Genomic DNA, 15,050 nt, shown 5'->3' on the forward strand with positions numbered 1-15,050 from the left:
AGGTGTTTAAAATGTTATTAGGAAGACAAAGAGTATGTGGTATGCAAACAGAATAGCTAATTCACAGGTTGAAATCGAAAACATTTGGTCAGTTGTGAAGGAAGCGTCTGGTCAGCATCACAAGGTCGACAACAGAAAGTCAGTTCATAGTAAAAATATTTCTGTTGCTGATAAATTAGATATATGTACAGTATTTAACAAGCATTTTCTGAGCATTGCTGGTGAATTAAATAAAAATTTAGTTTCTACAGGGAATCATATAACTCTTATGGCAAATGCCTTTCCAAGATTGATGTCTGAAATACTCTTCTGTAATACAGACAAGGGGGGGGGGGGGATTGAGTCAATAATAAAATCACTGAAGACTAAGGACTCTCATGGATATGATGGAGTGCCTACCAGAATATTAAAGTATTGTGCTGCGCATGTTAGCCCTGTATTTTGCTATATTTGTAATTTTTCCTGTAGGAATGGTCAATTTCCTGAACAATTAAAGTACTTAGTAGTAAAGTTGCTTTATAAAAAGGGAGAAAAGGAAAATGTAGACAATTTTAGTCCTATTTCTATGCCATCAGCGTTTGCTAAAGTTACTGAAAAGGCTGTGTATGTAAGGATAATTGATTATTTTATATCACACGATTTGCTGTCAAATGTACAGTTCGTCTTTAGAAGTCGTTTAACAACTGAACATGCTATTTCCTCTTTTCTCTGTGAGGTACTGGATGGCTTAAACAAAAGGTTTCGAACGCTAGGCATATTTTTTGATTTAACTAGGGTGTTAGATTGTGTTGACACAAAATATAGCTCCAGAAGTTGGACCATTACAGAATATGGGGAGTAACTCACAGTTGGTTCACCACCTACTTTAGCAACAGACAGCAAAAGGTCATTATTCACAATGTTGAGAATGGCTGTGATGTGGGGTCTGAGTGGGGTACAGTCAAGTGGGGGGTGCCTTAGGGATCAGTGCTGGGGCGACTCCTGTTCCTTATTTATATATATGATATGCCCTCTAATATTATGGGTAAGTCTAAAATGTTTCTGCTTGCTTACAACACTAGCTTGGTAGTAAAGGATGTAAATGCAACATTGGCCCAGTTTCAAATAGTGCAGTTCATGACCTAAGTTCATGGCTTGTAGAAAATAAACTAACGCTAAATCACAGTAATACTCAGTTTTTACAGTTTCTAACACACAGTTCAACAAAACCCGACGTTCTAATTTCACAGAATGGGCATATGATTAGTGAAAATGAACTGTTCATATTTTCTGGTGTTCAGATACACTCCTGGAAATGGAAAAAAGAACACATTGACACTGGTGTGTCAGACCCACCATACTTGCTCCGGACACTGCGAGAGGGCTGTACAAGCAATGATCACACGCACGGCACAGCGGACACACCAGGAACCGCGGTGTTGGCCGTCGAATGGCGCTAGCTGCGCAGCATTTGTGCACCGCCGCCGTCAGTGTCAGCCAGTTTGCCGTGGCATACGGAGCTCCATCGCAGTCTTTAACACTGGTAGCATGCCGCGACAGCGTGGACGTGAACCGTATGTGCAGTTGACGGACTTTGAGCGAGGGCGTATAGTGGGCATGCGGGAGGCCGGGTGGACGTACCGCCGAATTGCTCAACACGTGGGGCGTGAGGTCTCCACAGTACATCGATGTTGTCGCCAGTGGTCGGCGGAAGGTGCACGTGCCCGTCGACCTGGGACCGGACCGCAGCGACGCACGCATGCACGCCAAGACCGTAGGATCCTACGCAGTGCCGTAGGGGACCGCACCGCCACTTCCCAGCAAATTAGGGACACTGTTGCTCCTGGGGTATCGGCGAGGACCATTCGCAACCGTCTCCATGAAGCTGGGCTACGGTCCCGCACACCATTAGGCCGTCTTCCGCTCACGCCCCAACATCGTGCAGCCCGCCTCCAGTGGTGTCGCGACAGGCGTGAATGGAGGGACGAATGGAGACGTGTCGTCTTCAGCGATGAGAGTCGCTTCTGCCTTGGTGCCAATGATGGTCGTATGCGTGTTTGGCGCCGTGCAGGTGAGCGCCACAATCAGGACTGCATACGACTGAGGCACACAGGGCCAACACCCGGCATCATGGTGTGGGGAGCGATCTCCTACACTGGCCGTACACCACTGGTGATCGTCGAGGGGACACTGAATAGTGCACGGTACATCCAAACCGTCATCGAACCCATCGTTCTACCATTCCTAGACCGGCAAGGGAACTTGCTGTTCCAACAGGACAATGCACGTCCGCATGTATCCCGTGCCACCCAACGTGCTCTAGAAGGTGTAAGTCAACTACCCTGGCCAGCAGGATCTCCGGATCTGTCCCCCATTGAGCATGTTTGGGACTGGATGAAGCGTCGTCTCACGCGGTCTGCACGTCCAGCACGAACGCTGGTCCAACTGAGGTGCCAGGTGGAAATGGCATGGCAAGCCGTTCCACAGGACTACATCCAGCATCTCTACGATCGTCTCCATGGGAGAATAGCAGCCTGCATTGCTGCGAAAGGTGGATAAACACTGTACTAGTGCCGACATTGTGCATGCTCTGTTGCCTGTGTCTATGTGCCTGTGGTTCTGTCAGTGTGATCATGTGATGTATCTGACCCCAGGAATGTGTCAATAAAGTTTCCCCTTCCTGGGACAATGAATTCACGGTGTTCTTATTTCAATTTCCTGGAGTGTATATAGTGAACCTGTAACATGGCAACCTGAATGAATATCAATTTCGCACCTTACATGAAATTTTATACATCATAACAAGTAGATGAATATGTCACCTAACATGCTTTGGAGATTTGCCTATCAAAATGTACTGTATGCAATGAAAAGGGATGACACTCCATTCGATGGTATCAACATACAGAACCCAAATCCTGCATGTCAATGAGCAAAAGGTGAAAAAAGCTGCTGGAAGAGACGTTTTAGTTTGGGGACAGATGCGACTTATGCTGTCACGGCCCGTGTACAACGGAAGGCTTCTAAAACAGGCTGGTGACCCGCGGCGAGAGAGACAACGAGCACGCCGGGCGACACATCGATGGGAGCAGGTAGCAGTGCAGCACTGCTTGCGACGGAGAAATTCTGTAAAAAACCGCATTGGGGAATTTCCAGATGGATACAAACAGACCAGCGACGCAGTTGATCACATGAAATGCTCGTGGTGTGCTTGTGATGTACGCGTGAAACTTTTAGGCGTCAGGAGCGGGCACAAAATGTCCGACTGGCTGAAATGAACTCGGAAGGAGTAAAGTGAAATGAAATGTCGTGCGACGAGGGCCTCCCGTCGGGTACACCGTTCGCCTGATGCAAGTCTCTCGATTTGACGCCACTTCGGCGACTTGCGCGTCGATGGGGATGAAATGATGATGATTAGGACAACACAACACCCAGTCCCTGAGTGGAGAAAATCTCCGACCCAGCCGGGAATCGAACCCGGGCCTTGTGGATTGACAGTCTGTTGCACTGACCACTCAGCTACCGGGGGCGGACGGAAGGAGTAAAAAGGGGCGATATGTCGACGCTCTTTGTGATTGGCAGGGGTAGTTTCCACAGGATGAACGGAACACTTCCATAGGTCTGAGAAAGCCGTGACGTGTAGCACGAAAGGATGCAGGTGGGGGATTGTTTGCTATTAAAGACACAAGACCGAAAACTTCGGGGACTCTCCCCTGAACCAGCGTCAAGTGCAGAACAGGGCGCATCACGCTCTGAACGACGCCAAAAGAGGAATTTTGTGTGAACACTGCGTTCACTTTGGCTGACATTCAGCTGAAGAGTCGTTGAGCCCCAAAAGCGGAGAAACGATAATTAATTGTTCTTGCAAGAACTGGGAAGGCGTTGAAATATACAAGTTGCTCCATTTATGCATGTGTATTTCGCCTTATTTTCCAGACTAGGGACGAGTGTATGTTTTCTCACCTAACGAGGAACACAGGAGAGTTTCTGCTGATGAAATCAGTAAAGATTTTGATTAGCTTTTTATGGCATTTTCAGATGGTGAGAGCAACCATGCAGATGAAGCACGTCGCAGCTAAAGGTAAATGCCGCTGACAGAAGCATAAACTTGTTGGTTCACCAGCTTGCATCCACTGTGAAGTCGACCAGCCTTGACTAATATTTGCTCATCTTGTCACAAAAACTAACCATCCTCTGTAGACTTGATTGTCATCCTAAATAGTACCGAACTTAGAACCGGAATCGGATGATTTGTCGTAATATTGGCCAACTTCACTGTGTAGATGTAAGAAAAATCTTGTAGAGAAACTTCTATTTAATTTTGATGTTATTGTGTTCAGTGTTATGTCTGCTAAACAGGACATACAAGTAATGCGTTATATTGACAACTGTCCTGAAATTTTCATGTCACAATCTATGTAAACTCGTGTGCTTCTTTAACAACAAAATAGGAATAAACCAATTTTACAGCTAAACACCAAAGTGCTCTGTCCTAGAATAAGAGTCCACTCCTAACCCCAGCCACTGATTCCAGCGGCGCTAACGCACTCGCAGGGTGTTTTTGCTGATGTCTGACAAACGTGGAAAGGAGTGGAGTGTAGGATAATGGTGACCTGCCAGGTTGGCAATTGGTCTGCTAGGATGGCAATTAGTCAAATTAGGAAGAGTAATTGAATTTTGGTATCAAGAACAAAAATTTCTTTTTGGAAAACAAAAAGTGACAAGGTTGCTCCATGTATGTGTCTGCATAGTGGTCAGATTACTGTAAATGTGTGATCCACAGAGTAGAAAAGGAGTAAAGAAAAATTTTTGTGTTTTAAGTAAAAGTAGGTTGTGCATGACCTTCCTGGCGCACGCGAAGTTGTTGAGTTTGTTTGAATATCCACATACTGTGGACGGCGTTGATAATGATGTGTTAATGGCATAAGAGACTTTATTGGAGACGTGTTAGGTCATATAACTTCATGGTGGCGAGAGCTCAGTCTTGCGCAAATCGTGAAAGACAGAGGTCAGTTAGACGGTCTGACATGGCGGACGGACGTAGTTCATCGCATATAGGGCAAACTGAAGATCTTGGTAGGATAGAAATTGATGTACAAGAAAATATATCAAATGCAAGTCACGAAACCGAACGTAGTGACAAAGCAAAGAGAATGGTGGCAGTTTCGCGATCGGTATCTCAGGTTGTGACCGCACAAAACCGAACAGATGACGGATGTAGCGGTTCAGAAGCATAATCAGAGGACGTGCAATTTCGGTACGTTGAACCAAATGTTGTTCAAAATGGTTCAAATGGCTCTAAGCACTATGGGACTTAACATCTGAGGTCATCAGTCCCCTAGACCAGCGGTCTCCAAACTTTTTAGTCCGCAGGCTACATTGACTCCTCCACGAAGTCATAAGGGCCAAGATCTACCTAGTGGGATTAAAGCACCCTAGCACTCCATGATCACCGTAACGTAAGGCTAAAGGAAAGATGAAATCGCAAAAAATCTAAGGTTGTGGGAATAGCTAGCACTGAAACGAACTACGAGTTTTATTTAATTACATAATTTTGATTGGTGGACGTACTTGACCGAAATTCTGGCGTATTTTATTCTGGCGAATTTCAGCGACAAAAAAGTATGTCACTGCACATTATTCACGAAAGCGTCCTGCAAAGTTAACGAAATCTCAAAATCATTGTTAACAACACTATTACTGCAAGACGTAACAGAGGTAGAGTACGTCAACGCATTGTTATTTCAAGCGACGCAACAATTAAGTTTAGTTATGTTGTCTTGTAGCGAGTAGCAGAGCCAATGTCACGGTGTATTGGTCGCGATAGGCCTCGAAACTCAATTGTTGGCAGTGTAGGTACCACCTCAAATATTTGGCGGGCCGGATACGGGGGTTGTCCGGCCAGCTAACGCGGGCCGGTTTGCCGGCCCGCGGGCCGTAGTTTGGAGACCCCTGCCCTAGACTTAGAAGTACTTAAACTTAACTAACCTAAGGACATCACACACATTCATGCCCGAGGCAGGATTCCAACCTGCGACCGTAGCAGCAGCGGCCCAAATGTTGTAATTCTGAATCAAACGGGACATTTTCCTACGGAAAGAATGTGTGTAAGTGCGTCAGTACTGTGCACAGAAGTAGGTGAGACGTCACATGAAAGACGCGAACGGCAAAATTTACACCAAATGGTGACAGATGACGATGGCGAAGAGTCTGATAGTGTAATCGCAATGTTGAAGCAACTCGCTATTGCTGTCAAGCGGCCGGCCGAGGTGGCCGAGCGGTTCTAGGCGCTGCAGTCTGGAACGGTGCGACCGCTACGGTCGCAGGTTCGAATCCTGCTTCGGGCATGGATGTGTGTGATGTCCTTAGGTTAGTTAGGTTTAAGTAGTTCTAATTTCTAGCGGACTGATGACCTCGGAAGTTAAGTCTCATAGTGCTCAGGGCTATTTTTTTTTTTTTTTTTGTCATGCAAACCAATGAAACAATGAGAGCAGGGTTAGCAGACTTAAAAACAAACAAATGTGGGGTTAGCAGACTTAAAAAACAAACAAATGCAGGGTTAGCAGACTTAAAAACCGAAACGGTTAGTTTAAAAACCAAAACGGCGAATTTAAAAACAGAAACAAATGCAGGGTTAGCAGACTTAAAAACAGAAACAAATGCTGCTTTAAATGGTCTCAAATTTGAAACCAATGTTGGGTTCGAAAATGTTCGCAAAGATCAGCAAAAGTTGCGAACGGAAGTTAATGAACAGTTTATTGAAGTCCGGAAAGAGGCTAGACCTAATTCAATCGCTTATGGCTGATTTATGCGTATTGCCATTGACCATGTGCAGGATGCAGTGTCTAATATCAACCAAAGAGTTGATAATTTAGCACGTAAGGCGTAACAAATCGTGGAAGAACTCAATGTCAGAAGACGTGTCACGCGAGCAGCGGTAAAAAAAATTGTAAACATCAAAAAAATGGTTCTGAGCACTATGGGACTTAACTGCTGAGGTCATCAGTCCCCTAGAACTTAGAACTACTTAAACCTAACCAACCTAAGGACAACACACACATCCATGCCCGAGGCAGGATTCGAACCTGCAACTGTAGCGGTCGCGCGGTTCCGGACTGTAGCGCCTAGAACCGCTCGGCCACACCAATTGTAAACATCGTCTCGAAAAATAAGCAGCAGTATGAAGAGCTTCATACAGAACTGAAGCAGTGTATTGAGAACCGTACATAAAGCAGTAGTGAGGCGACGGAATAGGTAGTATCATGTGACATAGTGATGGAAATAAATCCAGAGGTAACCAAGTCCGTTATGCAATCTTCCGTGTCAGTTGCACAAACACAAAAAAGTCATGAGATTCCACTTGTATGTCCACAAGATGTTGTGTCAGTATTTTCCGATCCGAAAGAAAAGCAAATGGTAGGAGTACAGTTGAGACAGGTGAGTCAAGCAGGTAATGTGCGTTCACAGCACGCAATGATGCGAGAAGCGGTAACTGCGCGCTTACCAACAGAGCGGCAGCCGACCCTCCGAACGTACGCGAATGACGCGGTTACAGAGCAGTTTACTGCGCCACACATGCCAAATTCTCAATTTACGAGTTACAGTACAACAGGTCATATAACGCAGGTCAATATGAAGCAAGTACAAAGAGAAAACACTGATCCAGTAACGGGAAATTTAAACGTATCTGCCAGTCCGATAGACGAGGAGCGGTACGGGTTAATTGCACATCACTGCGTAGATGCGATGCTAGATGGGACTCAAATACGTCGTCTCAGGGTCCAAATTTAGTAGGACGAATAAAGGAAAACATGGCGCCATTGGAGGGAACGGGAAATGTTGCGAAAACACAAACGCCATACAGTGCAATAGAAAAATTTGAGACTATAATTTTTTGACAGTTAGAAAATTCCAAAAATTCCAACATTACAAAGAAAACGGGAATGGCTTACACCCCCCTCCCCCCCCCCCCACCCCCCACGTTTATACATTTCCAGATCCGTTTACCAGAACATGGATTTCATTTGTGGTCATGTGGAAAGCGCAATAGCGGAAACGATGCAAAGGTCGCTGCAAACTGTCAGTGGTATGAACAATTCATGTCTGCATTCTTGGAGCGATACTAGTCCGCGGAAACCCGAAATAGGATAAAATATGAATTGTTACAGAAGGCGTCATTTGAAAATTCGGGAGAAAAGAAGCCAGTTAGATGTTTTGAAGAAATGACGAAAAAGAATCAGCGTATAGACAATCCAAACAGTGATGGGGAACTGATATGTATGTGCACAGTGAAGTTACCCTTGCGTTATCAGCAATCGTTGTTTGGCAGAGCTGGAGATTATATACAGTCATTTAAAGGGATGTTAAGAGAACTTGAATTCATCTTCAGTAAAGATGACGCGAAGAAACAACGCACAGTGAGAGAAACAAATGGTAGAGGAATAATAGCAACCGAGTGGCCTTTAATAATGCTTACAATGTCAGTAGGAATGTTGGGAAAGCTAATTGTTTTGGGAAGAATAGTAATCGCCCATGGGGTTATAATAGGTTTTGGCAACTCACAGACGTCAAACAATAATTATGGTTTTGGTGAGCCGCGGAATTACAATAATGGCTTTGGTACCAGAAATTATGATGGTAACTATAATGATCACCAGGCAAACGAGGCAGGAAGGTTTAGAGGTTTTGCACCACAAAACCCAAATTATTCGGGTGGAAGCAGAACGCCTAGAATGCAGAAAGGTTGGGAGAATCAGACTTCAGCAGGACACCACAGGCGACATGAATTGGTACAGGAAGTCGAGCTGAGACCACCAAACCATGGTAAAAAAAAAAAAAAAAAAAAAAAAAAAAAACAGAATTGACGAGATGTATAGTATGAAGATCAATCACAAGTGATTCAGTCGCCCAATGATGTTGATTTTGTAATTAAATGTGTAAATAAACTTACCTTTGATCAACAAGATCCTGGAGTAGGTTTAGGGGGTGATCAGATACGAATACCAGAATGCTGGGAGACAATTGACTGGGAATCGACCGATGATGAGGAACAAGAGTTCTCAACAGTTAATGTAGGCAGCTGTGCAAAAACTGATGATAACCAAATTGTGAAAGATGTAGTTCATTTATACGAAACCGAGAGAGAAATGGTATGCCAAAAGGATAATGCACTGTCGGCAACACCAGTATTGATACCCAAGTGAGATGAGATATATAGGAGACGGACATATAAAAAGATCATAGAGGCATTTGATAAAGAACGATGTAGTTAATTTATACGAAACCGAGAGAGAAATGGTATGCCAAGAGGATAATGCACTGTTGGCAACACCAGTATTGATACCCAAGTGAGATGAGATATATAGGAGAGGGGTACATAGAGAGATCATAGATGCATTTGATAAAGAATATTGTCAAATAACTTCATCCCAGCACATTCAGGTGACAGGTGTTAAGACAAATGAGGAGAATAAGGTGAACCCAATCGTTCAGGCTGAGGTAGGTGGCACGATTGTAGATGCCAACCTTGAAATGGGAAGCGAAATGACGGCGACTTCAGAAGAACTTTTTGAGAAATTTAACGCTGAACAGGCGCTAACAGTATTGCGGACGAAACATGTTAAAGCACCGATTATGGGTGCGTTGATAGTGATTACTAGACAAACGCATGTAACTTTTTCCTGTCAGGGGCGTGAGGTAGAAGCAAACATGGTAATTGTGCCGAAACTCTCTGTGCCCATAATCATTGGAGCCGATTTCATGTGTTAAAATCGCGTGGACAAAAGGTATATGATGCTCGGGAAGGTACGTCTTACTTTTGAAGAAAAACTCAGACATGAAGAGATGCCAGGTGCTTACAAACAACTGACCATGCAACTGGGTCTTGTGAGGTAATGGGCGAATTGTGGCGCCCTGAAAATATTCTAAGTTCCTCAGAGGGAACGGGCCGCTCAGCAGGCCGACCATGTGGTGCCGGGCGTTGGCCGAAAAAGAAGGGTACAGCCCGAGCATGTGGCTGGGAATTCCATGGTGACGCTGAGTCGATGAAAGAGACTTGTGTGCCGAGAGTGCCAAAGATGGCGGACTTTGTGAAACCGTCATGGCACACATTTCACAGTTTGCATAGAAATTAATAGTAGCCAGACGAATCATGATACCTCAAAAAGAAACATGTACATTACTATTATTTGCACGACGATTCTGATGGTGGAATATGATTTTCAATATCTTTATTAGTTTAAAGTTTAGTATCTGACGGTAAATTATACAAGTAATACCCAGCAACGGATTTCCAAAATCTGAACGCTTCATCCGATTTCGTCGATTGATGAGTCTTTAGAAAGCTGTTAGTGTAAGCCTAAATTTGTATAAATTACAGGCATGTAACTTGAATAGTATATGATTTATTGGAAGTCAAAGTGGCCGCTTACTATTGATCGCGTCAGGCCACAGTTACACGAAAATACGGTAGCAGCATGCTTATAAATATATTTATTCATCTGTGTCCTTGTTTATATCCGATATATACTATTCATGAAGAAATTGGTTAAATATTTACTGTGATTTAGAAAGCACAGAGACATAATGCTACTGGCCTACCTTTTGTTGCTTTTCCTTTGATATGTGTTTATCTATTTTGTTTATGTATTTAATGTTGTATGTTAGAACGTGTTTATGGTCCAGCCGTTTGAATATTTATTTAATTTCAAGTTATTTAAATGTAAATCCAGTATTTCGAAAGTGTTTCATTATGTTTTTGAATGTGCGTTGGCTTGAAGATGTGGCGGGAGCGCTCTAGCCAATCACAGCGCTCGTGGATGGAGAGACTGGATGGAAGTGGGAGAAGAGCATCGTTTCGAGACAGGACAAGGAGTTCGGAGTAGTGCGGCGCGGGAGACAGTCGCGGGAAAGACTTGGACAGTGGAGCAATTTGCGCCTGGTCGCGGAAGTTATATATTACGGAGTGCCGACTTGTGCTCTTGTGTGATTTCCGAGGCTTCTTCAGTGAAGACGTAGTGTGTGTTTAGAAGTGAATATCTCGCGAGATATGTTGTCGTTCATAACTAATTATGTGCAGTAGGAATCTATTGTTTCCCTGTTTTTCAACTTGTATTTAATTTAATTGCTGGACCATCGACACCAATAAGTGTTCTGCAGAAATATACCGCATTCTCAAAAGTACTTCTACTATCGTACTCATCATTTAAAGTCGTTAAGATAGTACCTGCAGATTTTATTTAATTGCAATCTTTCATTTATAAATTTCTACATTACATTCGCAATTGCCGAGTGATAGGAACCTTCGACCATTCGATTCATGTGTATATTCATATTGAATACTATAGACTCAGCAGTATTTGGCTTGTAATGTAGCAACTACGTATCCCAGCCCCTAGACAACGAAACCAGCCAAAACGTTTAATATTTCAAACTAAGTCGGAGGGTTCTTAGTTGAGGGCCACACCACCATTCATTTATTATTCTGAAAGCCCGCAATCTGTATCAATCGGAAGAGGGACATCCACGGTATAGGCGGGCGAAAGAAACAATATCTGCAGATGACGAGTTAATGGTGGAAATTAATCAAAAAATAGATAATAAGTTGCGAGAAGTAAGGGATATTTCAGATACAGACAAAGTCGAATTAGAAGGAGTATTAAATTTCCTTTCTGCTATACGTATTTAGATGGTTGGCTCTGAGCACTATGGGACTTAACAGCTGTGGTCATCAGTCCCCTAGAACTTAGAACTACTTAAACCTAACTAACCTAAGGACATCACACACATACATGCCCGAGCCAGGATTCGAACCTGCGACCGTAGCAGTCACACGGTTCCGGACTGTGCGCCTAGAACCGCGAGACCACCGCGGCCGACGTGTTTAGATGACATTCAAATTTTCTCCGCTTTACAGGAAGAGCTGAAGCACATCTGAAACACGTTCTCGATAACCTTAATGATAACGGTGTCATCATCAATGATCATAAGTGCCAGCTTCACCAATCTGAAGTAGTCTTCTTCAGCCATTTAGTCAATATTGCCAGCATTAGACCTATGGCACAACAAAACGAATTCATTAAGCAACTACCTTGGACGCAGGACTTCCACGGATTACGCCATTTGCTTGTTTTTATTAACTCCTCCCACTGACATCTCTCTAATATAGCTACCATACAGACACCACTGACTGAGTACTGGCAGTGAAGAACACAACTGGAAAATGCAAGATCGAATGGACTCCACAAATGCAAAATGCTTTTGACAAAATGAAACTCACTGGTTAATTCACAACTGACGATCACGTCAGATGCAAGGACTTCGCCGCCGAAGCATTTCTGCAGCAGCAAGTGGCGGGCATACAACAACGCCTCTGTTTCTTTTCGTGTAAACTGACAGACCTTCAACGCAAGTGGTCGGCCTATGATAGGAACTGTGGGTAGCGCAGGAGTCAGTCCGCCAGTTTAAAAATCTCTCATCATTTATGCAGAGCGTAGCTTTCGGCAGACTCTATACGAAACCCATCGAACGACTCCTGCCCACAACTGTTCCACCATTTGGACTACATAGCACACTTTACAACATATGTCAGGCACCTACGTGGAGTGGACAGTGTCGTAGCAGACTATTTGTTGAGATAATCGCCCTTTCCATGCACACTGACTACGAAAAATTAACGGAGGTGCAGCTGCACGATAAACAAATTGTGGAGTTCCTACATGACACTACATCTAGGTTATGTATAGAATGACATCCAGTCCCTGGCTTCACCACGCAGCTGATGTGCTGCGTCTGGCAAAACCGGATCTGACCTCTTGTGCCTACACCCATGAGAAAAACCATATCTGACCAATTACACTATCTGCTCCACCTCAGCATACGCACATTGACATGACTTGTAACAGACTGATTCATATGTCCCAACATAAAAAAAAAAGATTGCCGAGTGTGGACGCAGATGAGTCATGGACTGTGTGGCTGGTCCCGGCGGAGGTTCGAGTCCTCCCTCGGGCATGGGTGTACGTGTTTGTCCTTAGGATAATTTAGGTTAAGTAGCGTGTAAGCTTAGGGACTGATGACCTTAGCAGTTAATTGCCACAAGATTTCACACACATTTGAACATTTTTTTGTGTGGACGCAGATGTGCTTGGCTTGTCAGTGCAGCAAAACTGGGCGACATGCGCAGCTGTCATTCGGCTGCTACAAGATTCCAAAATGTCTATTTCAGCATGTCCATCTCGATCTGGTAGGGCCCCTCCCACAGTCTGAGGGCTTTTGTTACATACTGTCCGTCATCAACCGTGTGACACGCTGGTTGGAAGCCACAACCCTGAAGGACGTGATTGCGGAAATGGTGGCAAGAGGATTTGTTGTTATATAGGGGTAGCGTGCGGAAATGGTGGCAAGAGGATTTGTTGTTATATAGGGGTAGCGTCTCTGATTCATAATCAAATCGTCTTTGGTCCCGGTTTCGAATCCCGCGGCTGCTTAAATTTTTTTATTAATAATCAGCATTGGTGCTCGAAGACTTCAGCCATAAGAAGTCACCCCTCATTCTGCCAACGGCCTTGTCAAAGACGGCGAAGGAGCGGACAAAGGTTCAGAGCACTCTCTTGTTCTTGGAGTGGGAAACTGCCCCTAAAGGCGGAAGAATCAGCAATGATCACCGGCATGAGGATGCAGAAGGCAATGGAAACCACTGCATTAAAGACACGTAAAGTAATTGAAGAAGTGTCATGATATCTCTCCACTGGCAAAAGATTTCGGAATAAGCCCCCACACGAATAATCCCCCATTCGGATCTCCGGAAGGGGGCTGCCAAGGGGAAGTTACCATGAGAAAAAGATTGAATAATCAACGTTCTACGAGTCGGGGCGTGGAATGTCAGAAGCTTGAACTTGGTAGGGAAACTAGAAAATCTGAAAAGGGTAGTGCAAAGGCTCAATCTAGATATAGTGGGGGTCAGTGAAGTGAATTGGAAAGAAGACAAGGATTTCTGATCAGATGAGTATAGGGTAATATCAACAGTAGCAGAAAATGGTATAACGGCAGTAGGATTCGTTATGAATAGGAAGGTAGGGCAGAGAGTGTGTTACTGTGAATATTACAGTGATAGGGTTGTTCTTAGCAGAATCGACAGCAAACCAATACCCACAACGATAGTTCAGGTATACATGCCGAAGTCGCAAGCTGAAGATGAAGAGAAGAGAGAGTCTATGAGGATATTGAAAGGGTAATACAGTATGTAAAGGGATACGAAAATCTAATAGTCATGGGAGACTGGAATGCATTTGTAGGCGAAGGAGTAGAAGAAAAGGCTACAGAAGAATATGTGCCTGGGAAAAGGAATGATAGAGGAGAAAGACTAATTGAGTTCTGTAATAAGTTTCAGCTAGCAATAGCGAATACTCTGATCAAGAATCACAAGAGGAGGAGGTATACTTGGAAAAGGCCGGGTGATACGGGAAGATTTCAGTTAGATTACATCATGGTCAGACAGAGATCCTGGAATCAGATACTGGATTGTAAGGTGTACCCAGGAGCAGACACAGACTCAGATCACAATATAGTAGTGATGAAGAGTAGGCTGAAGTTTAAGACATTAGTCAGGCAGAATCAATATGCAAAGAAGTGGCATATGGAAGTAGTAAGGAATGATGGGATACGGTTGAAGTTCTCTAAGGCTATAGATACAGCAATAAGGAATAGCTCAGTGGGCAGTACAGTTGAAGAGGAGTGGACGTTTCTAAAAAGGGCCATCAGAGAAGTTGGGAAGGAAAACATAGGTACAAAGAAGGTAACTGCGAAGAAACCATGGGAAACAGAAGAAATACTTCAATTGATCGATGAAAGGAGGAATTACAAGAATGTCCCGGGAAACTCAGGAATAGAGGAATACAAGTCGCTGAGGAATGAAATAAATAGAAAGTGTAGGGAAGCTAAGACGAATTGGCTGCAGGACAAATGTGAAGACATCGAAAAAGAAATGGTTGTCGGAAGGACAGACTCAGCATGTAGGAAAGTCAAAACAACCGTCGGTGACATTGAAAGCATGGGTGATAACATTAAGAGCA

Source organism: Schistocerca nitens, chromosome 1, assembly GCF_023898315.1.
Source record: "Schistocerca nitens isolate TAMUIC-IGC-003100 chromosome 1, iqSchNite1.1, whole genome shotgun sequence".
Taxonomy (NCBI): Eukaryota; Metazoa; Arthropoda; class Insecta; order Orthoptera; family Acrididae; genus Schistocerca; species Schistocerca nitens.